Source organism: Lissotriton vulgaris, chromosome 2_1 (genome assembly GCF_964263255.1).
Source record: "Lissotriton vulgaris chromosome 2_1, aLisVul1.2, whole genome shotgun sequence".
NCBI lineage: Eukaryota > Metazoa > Chordata > Amphibia > Caudata > Salamandridae > Lissotriton > Lissotriton vulgaris.
Genome location: NC_141687.1, coordinates 596,419,700 through 596,439,769, shown reverse-complemented (window position 1 = coordinate 596,439,769; position 20,070 = coordinate 596,419,700).

Genomic DNA, 20,070 nt, shown 5'->3' with positions numbered 1-20,070 from the left:
CAATGGGCTGTCCAGACAATGCTGTGGGAGAGACAGGTGTGTGAGGGGGATGTCCACTCAGACTTGGCTGTCAGTCGGACTGGGAGGTGGCTGAGTGTCGGGACAGTTGGAGTACTGGACAGGGGAGAGAGGGCCAGCTGAGGTAGAGGAATCAGTGGCTTTGGAAGCTGGAGGGCTGCTTGGACCAGCAGGTGTGGTGGCACGTGGTGGTGGAGTCATGCTGCTTTGAGACACAGTGTGGGTGGGAGATTGTGGAGGGGTGCCTTTCCACTTTTTGGGGATTCTAAATGGCCTCACTGTCTAGGGAGTAGTGGTAAGTGGGGCGGGCTCAACAGGTACACTCTCCACCAAAGCTGCATCAGGTGCAGCCGGTGGCCCTCTCTCTGGGGACATGCTGGATCCAGCGGTACGCTTGGCCTGGCCTTTGCCCCTCCATCCCCTGTTTACCAGGTGTACCACCTACAGTGCCCTGCTTCACTGGGCTCTGGATGGGAGTTGAGGTTCTGTGTGAATCACCCTTGGAGCTCTTTTTATGTGCACTCTTAGCAGGCACCTGCTTCTCAGCGGGTATGGCAACTGTCTGCTTACCTTTGCGAGACACTTTGGGGACAGGAGAGTTCTTAGCTGGGGATGCCTCTGAGGCATGTGAGCCCTGCTTCGTGGCTTTATGGCCCTGGGTGTTGCCTGAAAGGCGTTTGCGCTCTGGGGTTGCTTTAGTTTTCTCTGGGGATGGTGTCCCCGCCCTGGACCGCTTGAGCTGCTGCTGTTGTATGCTGCTTGTGCTGTATCTTTCCCTTGAGGTCTGTGGTGTGTGGTCACTATTATAAGATGTAGTCACTGGCAGGGAAATTTCCAAAGGGACATGAGCTGGACTCTGAGATTGTACCAGTTGAATGGCTGCTGTCACTGCGGAGGGCAAAGACTGGACAGTCCGGTGTGCCCACCCACGTCTGAATGAATGCCCTCCATGAAAGCAACGACCTGTGCCAACCTTTTGTCATGGTATAGGAAGGTATGGATGAGAGTTGTCTGGCCCACACACAGCTGGCACAAAAGGTCCACAGACCCAGCACTGATGGTAGCGGGGGGGAAAGGGGCAGGGGCAGCGGTGCCTGGGGTGAAGGACACTCTTCCCTTCTTAATTGTGCGAACACGGGCAGCACTAGTGGAAGTTGGTAGGAGAGTGGGCACTGGAAGCTGTGTGGTGGAAGAGGAGGCAGAGTTCCTGCTACCTGTGCCATCCAACATAGGTGCGTCACCGCTGGCGTCAGATGATGTTGAGGTTGGTGTCTCTGGTTGTTATTCATCAAGCAGACTCCTGTTCCCCTCCGAGGCACTGGTCACATCAGTGTCACTGTGCTCGTGTGTAGTCGTCATGCTTGATGCCTCACCACTGTTGTCTGTCCCCTGTCCTTCCGTGCCCACTGGAGATGCTGCTAGAAATAGAGACATAGGGTCAGTTCAGTGTCATCAACACAACCATCATATGCAAGCAAAGCACTAAACAAGATGATGATATCCTCATGTTGCACACCACCCTGTGCAGTCAAATTGTGCAACCTCAATTCAAAACTCAAATTGTGCGTGTCATCATTCAAACGTGGCATAAGTGAGCCATGTGATGACCACTCAGCCAAATAGCCTGCCGGTGGCTGCGTTTAACCAGACACACAAATCACTCTGATCACACCTAGGGCCCTGAGGGGGTAAAGATGTACCTCCAAACATGTTGCCACTGTCACATCTGGAGGGAGCAGAAGGGGACAACATAGATACAGACTCCAACATAACAGTCCACATTGGCCATGAACTCATGCTATCCACCATGTTGTTCTTTGGGGCACAAATCCAGTTGCACATTGGTGCCAGATGTCTAGTCCTCCCAATTCTGATGTCAGGCAATGCACACTTTGAGGAAATCACACTCAGATGATGCACACTGCTGTTCCCTTCCATGGGATGTCCCTGACTACCCCAATGCAGACGATGTCAGAAGGCCAAGACTCAGAATGCAATGTCAAGGGCCATTACTCCAATGACATGAGAAAGTACCGGTAGGGCAAATGCATGACAGCAGCACACAACACAGAGGCCACTTATAAGCCACTACAGCACACTACCAACATCACAGAGCCCAGAGCTGGTCCAGGCTGTGAACACATGTAGCCACTCACAACCAAAGTCATCCTTCCTAGAATACTCACCCCCAGCTTGCTGCTGATTCTCCTTCAAACGTGCATCCAGCTCAGGCTGTGTCACAGCTAAGATGTGGGCCATTAGTGGTGTCTTGCTCCTGCGCACTAACCTGCCAGTCCTAGGGAACAGCCCCAGCGTCATCTCTGACACGTTTTTGCTCAGCCGGCAGATATCATCCCACCTCTTGTGACAGTGTGTGTGCCATGGGTTGGAGACACCCAGAGCCTTCACCTTGCGTGCAATGGCCCTCCACACAGCCTTACGCTGGTGGACTTTGAGCTGCAGGGAGACAAGAGGGGGGGAATCAGTGACACAGTGTTATGTACCACTATCTCTCAGTACAGGAGCATGATACTAACTCAGCCCAACTTCACAGATATGTCTAGCAGAGACATTACTGCATCTCACATGGCAAATTAGCATGGGAGAATCATACGAAAATGCATGCAGGGATGAGGATAGACACAGTACCTGCCCATCTAATACACATGTAGGATGCCAGCACAGAAAGCTATTTGTAGGCTGCCCACGTCTACTATCCAGTTTGAGGGTGAGCAAGACATGCATTACATTTAAATATATGTTATGGGGCAGACTAACTGTGCCCAGTACTGCGCAGCCAAAAATGTCCTTGCCCTGTGAATGGCTCACTGTGTCATGGAGGTCACATCGAGGGACATGATCTTACAATCCCTCACCCTTCTCACAAGGCCTGTCGTGTGTAATCTACTGGGCTGAGATGGCTCTTTGATGGAGAGTCCAATAAACTACACACATGTTACACTCTGTACATTCAGTGATGTGTCCTTGTCAGATTGGGCAGTGACTTTGCAGGCCAGGTGGGATCACACTGAGTTCCAAAGTGGGCCATCAGAAATGTCACATTAAGGGACAATTTGAGAGCTAAAACACTGCCTGCACATGCCAGTCAGTACACATGCTGGTGGAAATGGAAGGGGCTGTGCACAAACGTACGACAATCTGCTGTGTCATAGGTGAATGACCTCCAAGAGTGTCACCCTCTGGTATTAAAGTCCTGAGCATAGTGCAGAGCCTTGGATGATGCAAATTTTGAATCAGACACAATTCCATCACTGCACTCTGGATGTAAACCCTTGCTAAGGCCACAGATGAGCCTGTGAAGGACGTCAGGGACCCAAACATCCATTCACACAAACAATTACTGTCCTGACTCCTGCATTACCAACTTGCTGCCTCAATGTGTGGCTGACAAGACAATACATGTCCCTCCAATCTTTATGTGTAGGCAGGGAAACGTGTGAAATAGGCTACACACCCATTTCCCCTGGAGACAGCATGCTAGGCATTGCATGACACAACCCCACACTCTCAGGCACATACTGCAGCATATCAATGTCATGTGTGCACCCCCTTCACTCTCACTTCCACTCTGAAACACTTACAATGTCAGTTGAAGCACCATATAAACTTTAAACAACAACAAAGGAGTGATTTTAATCAAACCAGGGCACACCTGGCTTGATACAAGATAGCACAAAGTAGCTCAGGACGTAAACCAATATTTTAAAAGAACCCTCACTCACCGACCTGGTCGGTGACATGCTTCATCATAGGGTTGCACCAGGAGGGCCTAATGCCTCCCTGGTGTACTTCTACGCTTGTTGTTATAGCAGAGCAACAAAACAAAGGTGGTATTTGTGTGAAAAAAAGGTGTGAAAGTTAAAAGACTATTGGCTCTAGCCTATCCACTACTTTATTCAAAGCTGGCCAATCATCATTAAAAGGAAAGTGAACGGATGTAGCCTGGATCTATAAAGTAACCAGTGTAATCCGAATTGGAAGTGAAAAATTGGTCAACATGTTTTTGCTTGATATCGCTAATTATCCGTCAGGACCTATTCGTAGGTTCCTCGGCAGAATGCACACCCTAAGGCGCACCCAAACCTCTCTCTTGTTTTTTAACACCATATAACCTCCCATACTGTGTAAGCACCTCATTCACCAGGACCTCCAGCTCCTCTGTGGTGAAGGGACTGGCCTGGATCTTCTCAGTCCTCGCCAATACTGGGTCAAAGAGACAGGAGCAGCAGCAGTTGTTGGTGAGGGATGTCAGGCAGCATACTCTGGAGACAGGACCAACAGTTGTTGGTGAGGAGTGTCAAGCAACAGACTCTGGAGACAGCAGCAGCAGCAGTCAGTAGTGAGTGGTGTCAGGCAGCATGCTCTGGAGACAGCAGCAGTCCTCGCCAATACTGGGTCAAAGAGATAGGAGCAGCATGAGGGGTGTCAGGCAACAGACTCTAGAGACAGCAGCAGCAGCAGTTGGTGGGGAGGGGTGTCAGGCAGAATACTCTGGAGACATCAGCAGTTGGTGGTGAGGGGTGTCAGGCAGCAGACTCCAGAGACAGCAGCAAAGGCAGTTGGTGGGAGGGGTGTCAGGCAGCAGGCTCTGGGAGCTGAGGAAATGTGAGGCTTTCTACCACACATATATAGCCCCCTGGGGTAGTTTCAGTGGTTCTAAGCTGCTGCAATTGGTGTTCCAGGTCAGCCTTTTTCAAATGCATCCAATGACCGATTATGCAGTGGCGGAGCACGCCTACCGTGATTTTCAAAATTGCATTAGTCTACCGTGATTGCGGTTCCCTTTGGCTGTAAGGGCATGGGCCATGGCGGGGACACACCTCAGGGGCTAGGCGGTCGCTACCGCGGTCGTGCATCTTTCAATTGCATCCAATGACCGGCCCCGCGCTGACGGAGCTCGCCTACCACGATTTTCAAAATTGCATTAGTCTACTGTGATTCCTGTTCCCATTGGCTGTCAGGGCATGGGCGATGGTGGTAACAAACCGCAGGGGCAAAGCGGTCGCTACCGCAATATGTGTGCCATACATTGCTAAGGATGACAGTGATTTGAGTGGCAGAGCATGCCAACCACCATTTGACTATGTATATATGCCTATGACTACCTCAAGTGTGGCTTTGGCATTGGCGGTGACACACCCCAGAGGCCAGGCGGTAGCTACTGCGATATGTCTGCCATACATTGCTAAAGATGACCATGATTTGGGTGGCGGAACATGCCAACCGCCATTTGACCATGTGGATATGCCTTTCACTACCGCAAGTGTGACTTTGGCATTGGCGTTGACATACCCCAGGGGCCAGGTGGTAGCTACCACAATATGGCTGCCATACATTGCTAAGGATGACCATGATTTCGGTGGCAGAGCATGCCAACCACCTTTTGACTATGTGGATATGCCTTTCACTGCCGCAAGTGTGCCTTTGGCATTGGCGTTGACATACCGCAGGTGCCAGGTGGTAGCTACCACAATATGGCTGCCATACATTGCTAAGGATGACCATGATTTGGGTGGCGGAGCATGCCAACTGCCATTTGACCATGTGTATATGCCTATCACTACCGCGAGTGTGGCTTTGGCATTGGCAGTGACACACCGCAGTGGACAGGGGGCAGCTAGCGAGATATGGCTGCCATGCATTTGAACCAGTGACCGTGACTTGGGTGTCAGATCACCTTGACAGCACCTATGGACATGCCATGCAGTGTGAATGGCCAATGGCCATGTCTTAACAGTGTACAGTAGACAAATGATTCATGGCACAAGATTGTGCACTCAATGCCAATGTAACCTTTACCCCACAGCTGACTACACATGCCATTTTGTTGTATATGATTAGAAACATTGGCATGTACTCCCTCACATGTCACCTGTGATTTTGCTAGGCATGTACACAGAACAGTGTTGTGATGGACTCTCCAATGGGTACACGTGTCAATGTGTGAAAGGGCTGAGCAACTCACAGTGATGAATGTCTGACTTCACAATGTACAGATTTGACTGCCTTCTTTTCTTGGCTCATGCACATACTTGTAAATAAACGCACAGTTTTGGGTCATTGGGCCCGATTCACAGAATGAATTTAAGACTCAATCCTAAATTTACTACTGTTTTGATATTCACAGATTGCGCTTACTACTTTTGGTATTCACAGAATGCACTTACTACTTTTGGCATTCACAGAATGCACTTACTACTTTTGGTATTCACAGAATGAACTTACTCATTTCGGTATTCACAGAAGTTAGGACTCCTAACTTTAGGACTCCTAAATGCCTTCTGTGAATACCGATAGTCTTAAAATTAGGATTTTTCTCAATTTAGTAGTAGTAAAGTTAGGACTACTAACTTTAGGACGCCTAAATGCCTTCTGTGAATACCGAAAGTCTTAAAATTAGGATTTTTCTCAATTTAGTAGTAGTAAAGTTAGTAACTTTACTACTACTAAATTGAGAAAAATCGTAATTTTAGGACTTTCGGTATTCACAGAAGGCATTTAGGAGTCCTAAAGTTAGGAGTCCTAACTTTACTACTACTAAATCGAGAAAAATCCTAATTTTAAGACTTTTGGTATTCACAGAAGGCATTTAGGAGTCCTAAAGTTAGGAGTCCTAACTTCTGTGAATACCGAAATGAGTAAGTTCATTCTGTGAATACCAAAAGTAGTAAGTGCATTCTGTGAATGCCAAAAGTAGTAAGTGCATTCTGTAAATACCAAAAGTAGTAAGTGCAATCTGTGAATACCAAAACAGTAGTAAGTTTAGGATTGAGTCTTAAATTCATTCTGTGAATCGGGCCCCTAGTGTGGTTGATGTGTGCCCTGTGTGACTTACGCGAGAAGGTGTGGCAGGTACAGCACCTAGGTAGGAGACAGTAGTGTGGCAGTTTCACACATACGCTGTTGGTACTACTCTCAGGGCTGACCATGAAAATGTGGCTATAACCCTATGTGCATTCATATATTCGAATAATGCTTGAGAGGTGCTAGCTGTGTGAAAAGTTGACAGATGCAGCTAAGGGGGTCCCTACCTGTAAGTTGTGCTGTAAGCTGAACTGTGATGCTAGTCATTGTTTGTGTTGTGTCTGTCAAAACGTAAGATGTTGGACACATCTCCTTGTGGATTGCTTTGACATGTGTCTGCTTTCATCTCACCTAGGAGGAGACCAAATGTGCATCGTCCCACAGTGCTGGCAGACATGGAGGATGAGGAGGCCAGACGTAAATTCCGTCTCGATCGAGACACCCTCCAAGACATATGTGCTATGTTGGAGTCCCACCTGCAGCCACGCAGGACATATCCGGGTGCTTTCACACCTACGTCTAAGGTGATGGCGGCACTGCATTTTTTTTGCTTCTGGATCTTGCTTCTGGTCCAGCGCAGGTGGGATGTCACAACCTATGTTCAGCATGGTGCTACGTGATGTCCTGTCCGCTATGATGTTCCACAAGGGAGGATATATCCATATCCCCAGGAGGCATGAGTTGGCGGCTGTGAAAGGAGATTTTTATGCACTTGGGCACATCCCCAATGTTGTTGGTGCCATTGACTGCACACATATTGGCCTGATTTCACTACTGGCATGTGAGCACATCTACAGGAATAGATTCCATCAATGTGCAAGTGGTGTGCCAGGCAGATATGATCATCTCATATGTCTGTGCCAAATTCCCAGGCTCAGCCCATGACTCATACATCATGCATAACAGCATTGTGCAACGACTGATGGATAATCTGCTTCCTGAGCATGCATGGATTGTGGGTGAGTACGAAGAGTCCGGTAGCGTGCTGTGTGTGTGACATGCTGTCCTCTGCCACAGTTACATTACAGAGTTGCTCTGTATTTCACACCTAGGTGATTCAGCATATCCCAACCATCCTTGGTTGATGAGCCCACTGCGGAATCCCAGGACACCAACTGTGCAGATTGGACTACCTTGATGAAAAGTGTTGTGTGATGGTTGTGATGCCAACACCTGATTAATGGATATTGTTCTGTTGTATTTTCCTAGGTCCCTTCAGCCTCTCCTTGCCTACATACATTCCATACTCCAGGTACATTGTAATCATTGTGAAGACTGCACATCCTGGAGTAAACACGGAGCAGACACAACGGCATGTCTGTGTAAGGAGCGTTTATTTAAAATGGGGACATGTAACAGGGGGGTGAATATTTACAATAAGGTGATTAGTTGTCAGTGATGGTACATGACACAATCGAGTAGTCACCACATTGATGTGGTGACCCAGTCCAACAGAAGGATGCCATTCACAAGGCAGTGTGGGGAAGGACAGTCCAAAAAGTCAATGCAGTAGTAAAGAGTGTTGCCATCATGGCTGGCTCAGTGACTGGTGTTTGGCAGGTGCTTTGCCACGGGATCCACCCTGGGATTTCTTGGGATGCCCCTTGATTGTTTGGCAGGGGGGTCTCTGCTGTGGGGCCAGTGGGGTCTGAGGACTCCCCCCTCTCTGTGGCAGCAGGAGAAGTTGGCGAACTGTCATCCTGCAGGCCACCAGAGGGCGGTGGAGCTGTTGTTTGTTGCGCAGGCCTGTCCCTCAGTACCGCCACTAGCTGGCCCAAGAGGTCCACTATTTGGCCCATGCGGGTGTCCATGTACCTCAGCAGCAGGCGGAGCTCACGTGAATCTTCCTCAGCACGGTCCGTTTGTCCCTGGGCCCGTTCATAGGTCCCAAGGACTCTGGTGATGTTGTCCAGGGCTTCGGTCCAAGTGTCCGGTTGTCTATGACTGACCCTTGCCCTCCTACCTGCCCTGCTGCCACTGACCTGTTGCCTCACCACTGTAGGCACCCGCCTCCTCTCCCTGCCCTCCTCAGTTGGTGGTGTGTGCTGGTCATCTTCTGGGGAAGGGAGAGTGTTGCAGGCAGCACTGTTGGTGGTAGTGGTGGTGGAGGCCACACAGGCCGTTACAGCAGGGGTCTGCGTAGATGTTGGTGTTGCTGCAGATGTGGTGGGGGGGACAATGGGGTCCTGGGACCAGTTGCGCCCTGGCACACCTGATGAGCCGGCTTCAAGCTCCACGTCCTCAGAATCCCGGGAGTCCTCATCCGAGAGTACATGTTCCGGGGGGGGAGAGACTGGCTCTGCAGGTTGCTGTTGTCGTCCTCTGCATTCAGTTCTTGGTCACCTGTGGGACAGAGGAGAAATGGTCATTGAAGGACACCTCCTCAAGTTTGGTGTCAGATGTATCTTATTCACATGTTATACACCACACAGTTTACTAGTTATCACATTGTTTGTCTGCACAATACTGTGCATCCTGACATGATGTTGCACTACATGCATTACTTGTCCATGGTGTGACATGTCAATACATACTATGCGCCACGTACATAATTTGTGATTACAAGGACATGTTGTCATCTAACGACTAGTGCCACAATTAATTTATGTGAAGCATCTTTGTTGATTACTCTGCCTGGCAGACGTTACATCTAAGCATGAACTAGCCATTGTTATCTCATGCATACCTTTGTCATGTCATGTGCAAATCTCAATTGTACTACAGACCATGCTTGCTTTGTTTTCATATGGTCCTTGATGCTCTGCCCCCATGGCATTTACACATGGCATTCAGTGTTTTGGACATACTTTATTCAACATGTGAATAAGTGAGTCACACTTTGGTTGCTGTGACAGTTACATTTGCTTAGCTGTCTGCACACTGTAAGTGGCAATTGGATCTTTGTGCTTTTTTGTGGAATGTGAGGGCTGGTGTTGTCATGTGGCACCATGCTTTTTGAGAGGTATGGATGGGTGCATGCACTGTCTACTTACCTGTTCTGTTTTCACATTTGGGTGGATTTGTGACACATCTGTGTGTGTGTGTGGTGGAGGGCTATATCCTGCTCAGGGGTAGGACAAGAGAGCATAATATGGCTACCTACCTGTTAGTTTGAAGTGAACAATGCAATGGCTGACACATGTATCTGGGGGAGAGGGAGTGCTCCATCTTGATGAGCTGGGGAACAAGGGAGCATGGTGGGAGTAGTAGTGCAGGCCTCCAACCCACAAACATAACAACCTTGGTAAATTCTATCTACCTGTTAGTTTGAAGTAAACAATGCAATGGCTGACACATGCATCTGGGTGGGGCGCTCTATCTTGCTGAGCAAAGCTGTGGAACAGGGGGCCTGGTGGGAGTTGTAGTGCAGGCCTCCCACTCCCAAACAGCCCTCCATGGGAAGATGGCTACCTACATGTAAGTTTGATTGTTGTAATACAGTGGCTGCCACAAATGCTCCAACAGAGAATGCTCCATCCTGCTCAGGGGTGGGACTGGAGTACCTGTTGGGAGTTGTAGAGCAGGGCTCTCACCCCAAAACAGCCCTCCCTGGGAAGATGGCTACCTACCTGTAAGTTTGATTGTTGTAATACAGTGGCTACCAAATGCTCCTGAGGGGGAGTGCTCCATCCTGCTCAGGGGTAAGACTGTGGTGCCTGTTGTGAGTTGTACTGCAGGGATCCCACCACAAACAGAGCTCCCTGGCAAGATGGCTACCTACCTGTTACGTGAGGTTGACAATTGCAATGGATGCCACATGTTTCTGGGTGGGGGGGGAGTGATACATCCTGCTCAGGGGTGGGACAGGGCTGCCTGGTTGGAGTTGGAGTGCTAGCTGCCTGTACACATTAAACCCTGGGAATGTTGCAGGCTACCTTCGGGGTGATTTAGATGGAGTGGATGTGAGACCTTTGTTGGGTATTGTGGTGCAGATGACTGGACTTGGGCCTAGGAGTTGTAACTTTATGGTTGTACAAGACAGTACATAGCAGTGTAATGGTATACATTTGTTTGTCCATACCAGTCTGCACTCCCCCAGCTATTACTGTGAGATTCTCTGGATGCAGTATGGCAAGCACCTTCTCCTACCATGCAGTGACTTTTCTTGGTGGAATGGGAGGGCCACCACCAATCCTTTGAGCCAGCTCATGGTTCTTGTTCCTCTTCTTCTTCACAACACCCTTCAGGTCATGCCACCACTTCATGATTTCCTGTTTGTTTCGCAGGTTGGTCCCTACTGCATTGACCTTGTCAACTATCCTTACCCACAGTTGATTTCTGGTGGCTAACGGTGTCTGTTGGACCAGGTTACCAAACACTTGTGGTTCTACTCTGATTATCTCATCTACCATGACTGACAACTCACTCTCTGTGAATTTGGGCATTTTCTGTGGTGCCATGGTGTGTGATGTGCTAATGTTTTGGGGTGCAGTTGTGAGGGTGGGGGTGTAGGTGGTGTGTGTGTGTGTGTGTCAGTTGTTGTGCTGGTGTGATGTGTGCAGGTTTGCCTCTCGTTGGGGATCTGGTGTTGGGCCCTTCAGTTGTGGAGTTTTGCAAAGGATTCTGGTCAGGGATGGGGCTGGTTTTATGCTTAGCTATGTGGGTGTGTCAAGATGGAGTATGGCTGTCAGGTGTATTGTGTGGGTTGTGCTGGGATTTGTTTTTTTTTTTATTTGCCATGGGGGTGTGTCATAGAGATGTGCTAGGTGTTTTGGGGGACAGGGCTAGTTTGCTGTTTGCACTTGGTGGCCTTGTGTTTTTTTTAGTCGTCCACCATTTTTTTCACAGACTGTGTCCGCAGCGATGGCTTTGCTACAGCCTTTCAGACGGATCTCCCATTCATCAATGTTTGCGACCACGGCGGTCGGAAGCAGTGGAACGTACCGCGGTCAGATCATGGACATCCTAATTTTCCGTGCGGTCTCTCTGCTGTACAGGCAGTGGTTTGGTGTGTTTCCGCCATGAATCCAACCACCGCAGATGGATTTTCACCAGCTCTGCATGCTATGGGCGGTCTTTTGTGGCTTTGTTCCGCCGCGGTCAGATTTTTGGGGCGGTTGATCCTAATCAGACCACCTGTTTTGCAGCGGTACCGGTGGACGGTTGATTTCCACTACCATGGCGGTTGGGGTGGTTTTCCGACCCCCATCCTAATAGACCCCTAAGTAATAGCTCTTTCTGCAAACAAAATGAAGGCAAACGTAGTCCCCTAATGAACTATTTTGAAGATACATGGGTTGGCAGACTGCATCCATCAGGATCTGGGCACAACAAACCAAAACAAACAATGCAGTGGACGGATGGCACAATGCTTTCCAATCCACATTAGGCTGAAGTCAACCTACATTATACAAACTTATCAAAGTATTACAAAATAACAAAGTTACCACGAACCAAGAATAGAGAAATATGTTACCCAAACTGGCCGTAATATAAGCAAACAAACTAAAAGAATGTAAGACATGCTACATTGTAAAGTCACACTCTTCATGTATAGCAAAGGACTACATTACTTAGACCTGATAGCCAAAGAATATTATAAATTATATATTATTATAAACTACAGCAAACTGTAATTCAAAATAACAAATCTGTTTTCTTTTTTAAATATTAACATAAATATGTTATTACATCAGTGAAACAATGATATTAAATCACCAAGTTATTAAACACTGATATAATAAAATATCTATAATAAATATTTTTTTTAAAACATATAACAATAACTCACCAGCCAACCAATGTAAACAAGTTCAGTACATAACACCAAATAAACACAACACATATTCAAAATAATTGCACATAATAATAACATATGCATAGCATAAACAATACAATATCACATTTCCCACTCATACAAAAAAGTAAGAAGTAGCAGATTTTCTCCATCCCCACATAAAAAAACAGGAATCCACAAAAAAGTATTTTAAAAAAAAGAACTGCTCCAGGAAGCCATTCCCCCAAAAGGAAATCTAAGTAAAAACCATTGGTTTATAATAAACCAATGCAGATTTCCTAAAAAAAAAATTTTAATTCAAAATTGCATGGACATTACTTGGTTACAAAAACCTAGAAAGCAATTACTAAAGAACCACCCACAAAATAGATTACAGTCCCAAATATAAAAACACACAACACTTAGGACCCGATTATGACCCTGGTAGTCTTTGAAATGCCCAGTCTGACCACCCTCTACCCTGGCAGTCCAACTGCTGAATCACCAGCAGGGAGGGCAGACCACAATAAGACTGCTGCCACTGCGAAAATGTCTGCTACCACAGCAGCAGTGTCAGCGGCAGCCCATAGAGGTGGTCCAGCCATTTATTCACCGATGGCTGATCACAACCTACCTTTCTGCCGACCATTTCATGGTGGTGACACCACCATTAAAAGGTCTGAAGAAAGGCAGATTTTGGGGTGCCAGCATGTCTCTAGGGCGAGTGTGCCCTTGAGAGATGTTACTGGCCCCAGCTGTCTTTGCTCGCATGCCATCGCCACTGTTGCACACACTGTTTGTCCAGCAGGCCATGCTGCAGAAAAAACAGTGCACCCGACCACCCTGGGGCATTGCATCAAGGCCAGCAGTGGCTGCAGGATTTTTCCTAAAGCCACAGCATGAAGCCACCATGACGGCACCATTAACACACCGCCAGCCCCGCTGTTATGTCATAATGCAGCGGTTTGGGTGCTGCCAGTTTGGTGGGGTGTTACTGAACGCAGCTATGGCGGCTGGTGGTGTGTCTACCCGGGTCGTAATCGGGCCCTCAATCATCAAAATGTAAATAACATCACATCATTTATCATAAAATATTCATACATTTACGTCACAGTTTAAACAGCACACAAAATGACAAAACAGTGCAAAACACTATTAAAAACACATCTAAATATATTAAAAAAACACTAAAATAACTCTATACTCAACTTTTAAACATAGATCTGAAATCCCCCCTACTTTTAAAACCCTTGAAAGAAAATCCTTAAAGAAGGATTTACCTGTTCGGAACAACAGCACCACCTAACTGCAACATGGTTCCTAAAACTATTACGCAAAATACAACAAATAAACTACAAAATAGAAGGTAGCAGTAAAATAAAATGGCTGTTAAATGAAAGTAATAAATAGACTATCTCCCCATAAAAGCAATGCGAAATATAGTAAACATGTTTCATACATGTTAAAAGAAAATGTAATACATTTTTTAAAAGTTGAACTTGTCAATCAATGTTGTAGAAAATATTTTAAAAATTGTAAAATACAAATCCAATAATTGTATCAAATATATACAGTTTTAATATATACCAATAAAAATTGTGAAAATATATAATTAAAAAAGTTAATGTATAAAAATGTAATGCATTTTTTTAAATGTTACATTTCTCAAACAATATTATAAAAAATGTTTAAATAATTGTAAAGTATGAATTTAATTATAGTATAAAATAAATTCAATTATTTCATATACACTTTTTTTTAAATATAGTGAAAAATTTAACCAAAAAAGTTCATAATTGTAAAAATATTGCAAGCAATGACAAATGGCTATTTTAAATTAAAATTTTTCACATATTCATGTTTTTTAAAGATAGAAATTAACAAAAAGTACTTTTACTTCACTTTGGCCCTGATTATGAGTTTGGCGGTCCAACCGCCGGACTGCCGCTGTGGTGGTCGGAAGAACACCGCCAAGTTGGGGACATCCCAATCACCATATTAGGACACTACCACCGGGCTGGTGGTGTGTCAGTGGCGTAGAACAGCGGCGGCATGCTTCGGCTAATAACGAGAACCTGAAGCACATACCGCAACTGTGCAGCGCCACTTGCAAGTCGGGCAAACTGTTGCCATGCACCATATCGTGCATGGCACACAGTTCGTGCATGACAGTGCTGGTACAGGTGGTACAGCATGTGCCCCCAGCCACAATTCCAATGGCTAAAATGTCCTCGGGCCCTATTTGGGGCCCTTTCCCAGCCTTTCTGCCAACCTTTTCATGGCAAGGTCCCCACTGTGAAAAAGTTCGACGGAAAGGCAGGTTGTGATAAGCACTGGATTGCTGGCATCACCACCATCTCCATGGCCCGCCACTTTCCCCACCACCCAGGGATCCAAGAAGCTGGCGATGTCAGCGGTCTTGTGGCAGGCCGATTGCCATGCTCGTAATTTGGTGGTTCGACTGCCAAGTATGGTACTTATAATCAGCCACTTTTTAATTACTTTTATTTTATTTTTTACTTGAAATATATATTTGTTAAAATGTAAAACTGTACAATAAATTGAAGATTTTATTTGTAAATTTTTTATGTGTGACATCTTTATATATATATATACTACATTTAAAAAAATGTTATACACCAAAGGGATCAAATTTACTTTTCTCACTCCAATCTAATCCAACTTGGGAAAAGTGTTGCACACTAAAGGGGATACATTTACTGTTCCCACTCAAATTTAAACCAATTTGGTGAAAGTGGTGGACAACAAAAAATGATGTTTACTATTCCCTCCCAAATTTAAACCAACTTGAGAAAAGTGTTGGACACAAAGGGGTCACATATATTATTCCTACTCCAATCTAAAGCAACCTGAAGAAGGTGTTGGACACTAAAGAAGCAACATTTACTATCCCCTCTCCAATCTAAACCAACTTAAGAAAAGCATGGACTGTAAATGTATGACATTTACTCTTCCCACTCCAAATAAACCAACTTGGGGAAAGCATTGAAGAATAATGAGGTGACATTTACTATTCCCACACCAATCTAAACCAACCTGCAGAAAGCGTTGGACACTAAAGGGGTGATATTTACTATTCCCACTCAATCGAAACCAACTTGAGGAAAGCGTTGAACGCTAAAGGGGTGACATTTACTATTGGCAATCAAATCAAAACCAACTCAAGGAAAGTGTTGGACACTAAAGGAATGATATTTACTATTCCCACTCCAATCTAAACCAACTTGCTAAAAGCTGTGGAGAATAATGGGGTTACATTTACTATTCTCATCAAAAATCTAAACCAACTTGTTGTAAGCGTTGGACACTAAACGGTTGAAATGTACTATTCCCACTTCATCTAAACCAATTTGTGGAAAGTGTTTGACAATGAAGGGGTTCCATTTACTATAGCCAATGCAATATAAACAAACTCAAGGAAAGTATTGGACACTAAAGGAGTGATATTTACTATTCCCACGACAATCTAAACCAATTTGAGAAAGTTGTTGGACAAATAAGTGAGGAAATGTACTATTCCCACTCCAAACTAAACCAATTTGGGAAAGGTGTAAAAGTAACATATACTATTCCCACTCCAATCCATACTAATTTGAGAAAAGACATTGGACACTAAAATCTTAAAATATTGTAATTCTAATTCACATTAAAAATTATGTACCTAGAATTTAAAAAAAAATCAAATGTAAATACAAAATTACTACTAGACATTTTAACAGTTCAATACATAACAAAGAAACATAGTTAATCACAGTAAACTACTAACCTTTATATAAAAAGTTTTAAAATAAAAATGTAATCTCTATATTATAAATAAGGCTCCCTATTTTAAGATTTTACTGATTTTTACAGATAAGCACAGACAAAAAAAACGTTTATTTTCCTGTCTGTATTTATTTTTATATGTGGATAAAAACAGAAATTGAAGTGGTTTTTGAGTGATTATAAATGCTGTCAATCATGTCTGCCAGGCCAGTAGCTGTGCAGATTGACAGTCAAGGGGATTAAAGAAATGAAGGAATTTTAGGAAAGAGCCTTAAACAGTTGTAGGTTTGCAAACCTCCATACTAAAATGGACATGTTTTATTATTAGTGCGTATTTTATCATCTGAGTGTTTATATGTTATTGAAATCTGCCAGATGTTCAGGCATGAGTGTACAATAATCGGTTAAATAATACATACATATATCACCTTCATTTTTTCGCAAAACCTAAAATAAATATAGATAAATACAGGTAAAATGAGCAAAAAATAAATATGGATAAACACCGAAGGAAATGACAAAAATATAAATACCATAAAACCGAGAGCCTTAATTATAATAGGTGATCATTTGTTTAATTTCCTACCATTCATACACTTTAAAAATGCAAATACATGAATTTTAAAAAAACATTTATCAATACAGTTTTTTTAATATATCTTTACATTTTAGAATTTATAAATATCTTTTTTTAAATGTCAACATATGTTATACTTTTTTTACAATTATTATAATTTAACACATTTACTTTTCTATTTTTAATTTACAAATGCAAAAAAAGCAAATATACTATTTAATACAATTGTTTCTGATTCTATATTCAAAAAATGTAACTGAAAAGAAAATTCAATAATTCCATTTAAATATATATTATATATTATAATTTTTGTAAAGAAAAAAATTATACAAATTAAATTCAATGCATTTTTACATTCTAAAAAAATAATTCACATATATTTAAAATAGTTACATTAAAATTTTAAATTTAAATACATCTTTTTTTTTTACTTCCTCACCTTTTTTCCCTAATAGCCCAACATTCCATTACTAAAAATATATTTCAATAGTTATTTTAAAACATTAATGCATTTAAATCAAAAAAGGACTTTTAAAATGTTTTAATCTAATCAAAATATAAATAAATTAACAAAATCATAAACACATGATAAAAATAAAAACTATATATTACATACTAATGTACACTAAAAAATGATACTACTGATAACGATATTTCCTGCATCGATATTTTCAGCAATGATACTAAAAACAGTACTAAAAACTATGGGGCCTATTACGATGTCGGGTGGACTTGAGTCCATCCGCCATCATTGCAGTGACTGGGACCGCCTGGTCTGTAAGGTGGCGGTCCCGTACTATGGATTACGATGCGACTGCGACCATAGCGGTCACATCAAGGCTGTTTAATGCTAAGTAGCCATGTCATGCATTCCCCTGCACTACGTGGCAGGCACCATGCTGTGCCTGAAATGTTGTGCAGGGAAATGTCCAGCGCACCACCATCCCCCCAACACAAGGGGGGCCCGCAACGGGCCCCCAAAGGCAATCCCTGCCAGCATTTCAATGGCAGTTTTACAGCCATGGAAAGGGTGGCTTGAGCCAGCATTGTAATTTGGCAGACGGTGTCTGCTAGACACCGCCACCATTTTCCACATGCAGGCTAGTCCGCCAGGCAATCGGAATGAATGCCTGTGGTAAAACCGCGGCGGGCGGTCTGTGCGACCGCCACAGTACCTGAAGGATTCCCACAGCATTGTACTATGGCAGGGGAAATTGCTGTCCGATGGCGGAGGGCCTGGCACCGCACAGCTGGTGGTGGCGAACCCACCACCATCATAATCGGCCACTATGGGGGTCAATACGATGGTGGGCATACTTGAGTCCGCCACCATCATTGCGGTGGTTGGGACCACCCGCCAGTCATGCAACGGTCCTGCCAATCACGATGCGGCCGCCAGGGCTTTAACATTGCGGACGGTGCTGCTGGCTGGCTGCAGAACTGTTCGCAATGTTAAAATGACATGCAGTGCTTTTCCCTGCACTACATGCCAGGCACCACACGGTGCACACCACTTCGTGCAGGGAAATGTTGAGAGGGGTACCCAGGGTACCCTTCAATTGCACCAACCGCCTAACACAGAGAGGGCCCACAACAGGCCCCCAAATCCAATCTCCGCCAGCCTTTCAATGGCAGTTTCACCGCCATTGAAAGGCTGGCTGAATCCAGCATTGTAATCTGGCGGACGGTGCCTGCTAGGCACCGCCACCATTTTACACTTCCTGTCTGCTCCACCAGGCAATCGTAAAAATTGCCTGTGGTGGAAGAGTGGATGGCAGTCTTTGCTCCTGCCATGCTTGCGGAACGATTCACCCGCCATTGTAATGTGGCGGGGGAAATTGGCAGTCAGATGGCAGAGGGCCCGCCACCGCATGGCTTGCGGTGGGGGCCCTTCCGCCATTTTAATCAGGCCCTATGTTTCTACCTTTGATGTTCCTGTCCACAATATATTTGAAGTACCGATATTCTTAACACAATATTTCTGTATGTCAATATTTTTCATCTGATATTTTGCCCAAACACATTTCACATCACTACCTCTGTACTTTGATACGCATTTGGAACAATGGCATCTGAGAAATAGAATTCACACAAAAACATCTCTAAATCTTTAACTTATCTACTATGAGGCATCACTACATTTCTTCTTGATAATAAAACAATATTTCTATAATCACACATTAGAACACAGACAGGTTAATGTCTGAAGATGTTTGGGAGGAGAATATCAGTGACCACAACTGGGAATGGAGGTTCAGTTCCTGCTTCTTCAAAATGAAGTACTTGAAAGGTCAGCCAATTTTTTTAAATCCATTTTGGGAGATTTTACAGAGTCGCAAGGCATTGTTGTGCAATAGGTTTTCATGAGATATATGAGGATGAGCCAGGCAGGTCCGGCTCCCAATGTGTGGATTCAGTAAGCATGAGTCTTCATTCTGTAGGATAAGTACTCAGCTTTCGTAGATAAGTGTAATCTTCTTCTTTTTTTACTCTACTGAATTGGCACATTAGTCTAAAAAATGGCATCTAAAAGCAAGATGATTTTGAAAATGTTTGTGTCTTCTAAGGGCTGCATGAGTTATAAAGCTAGTCTGTCACAGTGTGGTTCTGATAATATTGGAAACCTTGATATCATTGGCCACTGGGTTATTTTTTTCATGGCTTGAATGCAACTTAAACCATGGCCCCAAAACTCTGTCCAACGACAGTGGAAAGAGATTCTTCTTTCCGGTGTTGAAGGTCACCTTCGAGACGTGAATACACACCTCTCCTCAACCATAGCTGAGGGCAGACTCTCTCAGTCAGTGCTAAAGGTCACTTATAAAGCATGAACGTAACCACACTTGCCGAACCAGCGGAAACAAACCCTACCTTTCAGTGTTGATTGTGATTTCTAAGTTACTGACATAAACCATTTTTCCGCCACAGGTGAAGATAGATCCCTTAAGTGTTGAAGGTCACCTCCAGGTCATGGATACAAACCAGTGGTGAGGGGTGACCGCCCCCCCTGCCTGGGCCGCTGCTTCTACAGAAGCTGTTCCAGTGCCTGCACAATTACACCACCCCTCCCAGGGTGGCTTACGGCCGGCTGTCCCCTTAAATGCCTTGGGATTCCCATCTCCCCACCTGCTAGCATATCCTGCTAAAT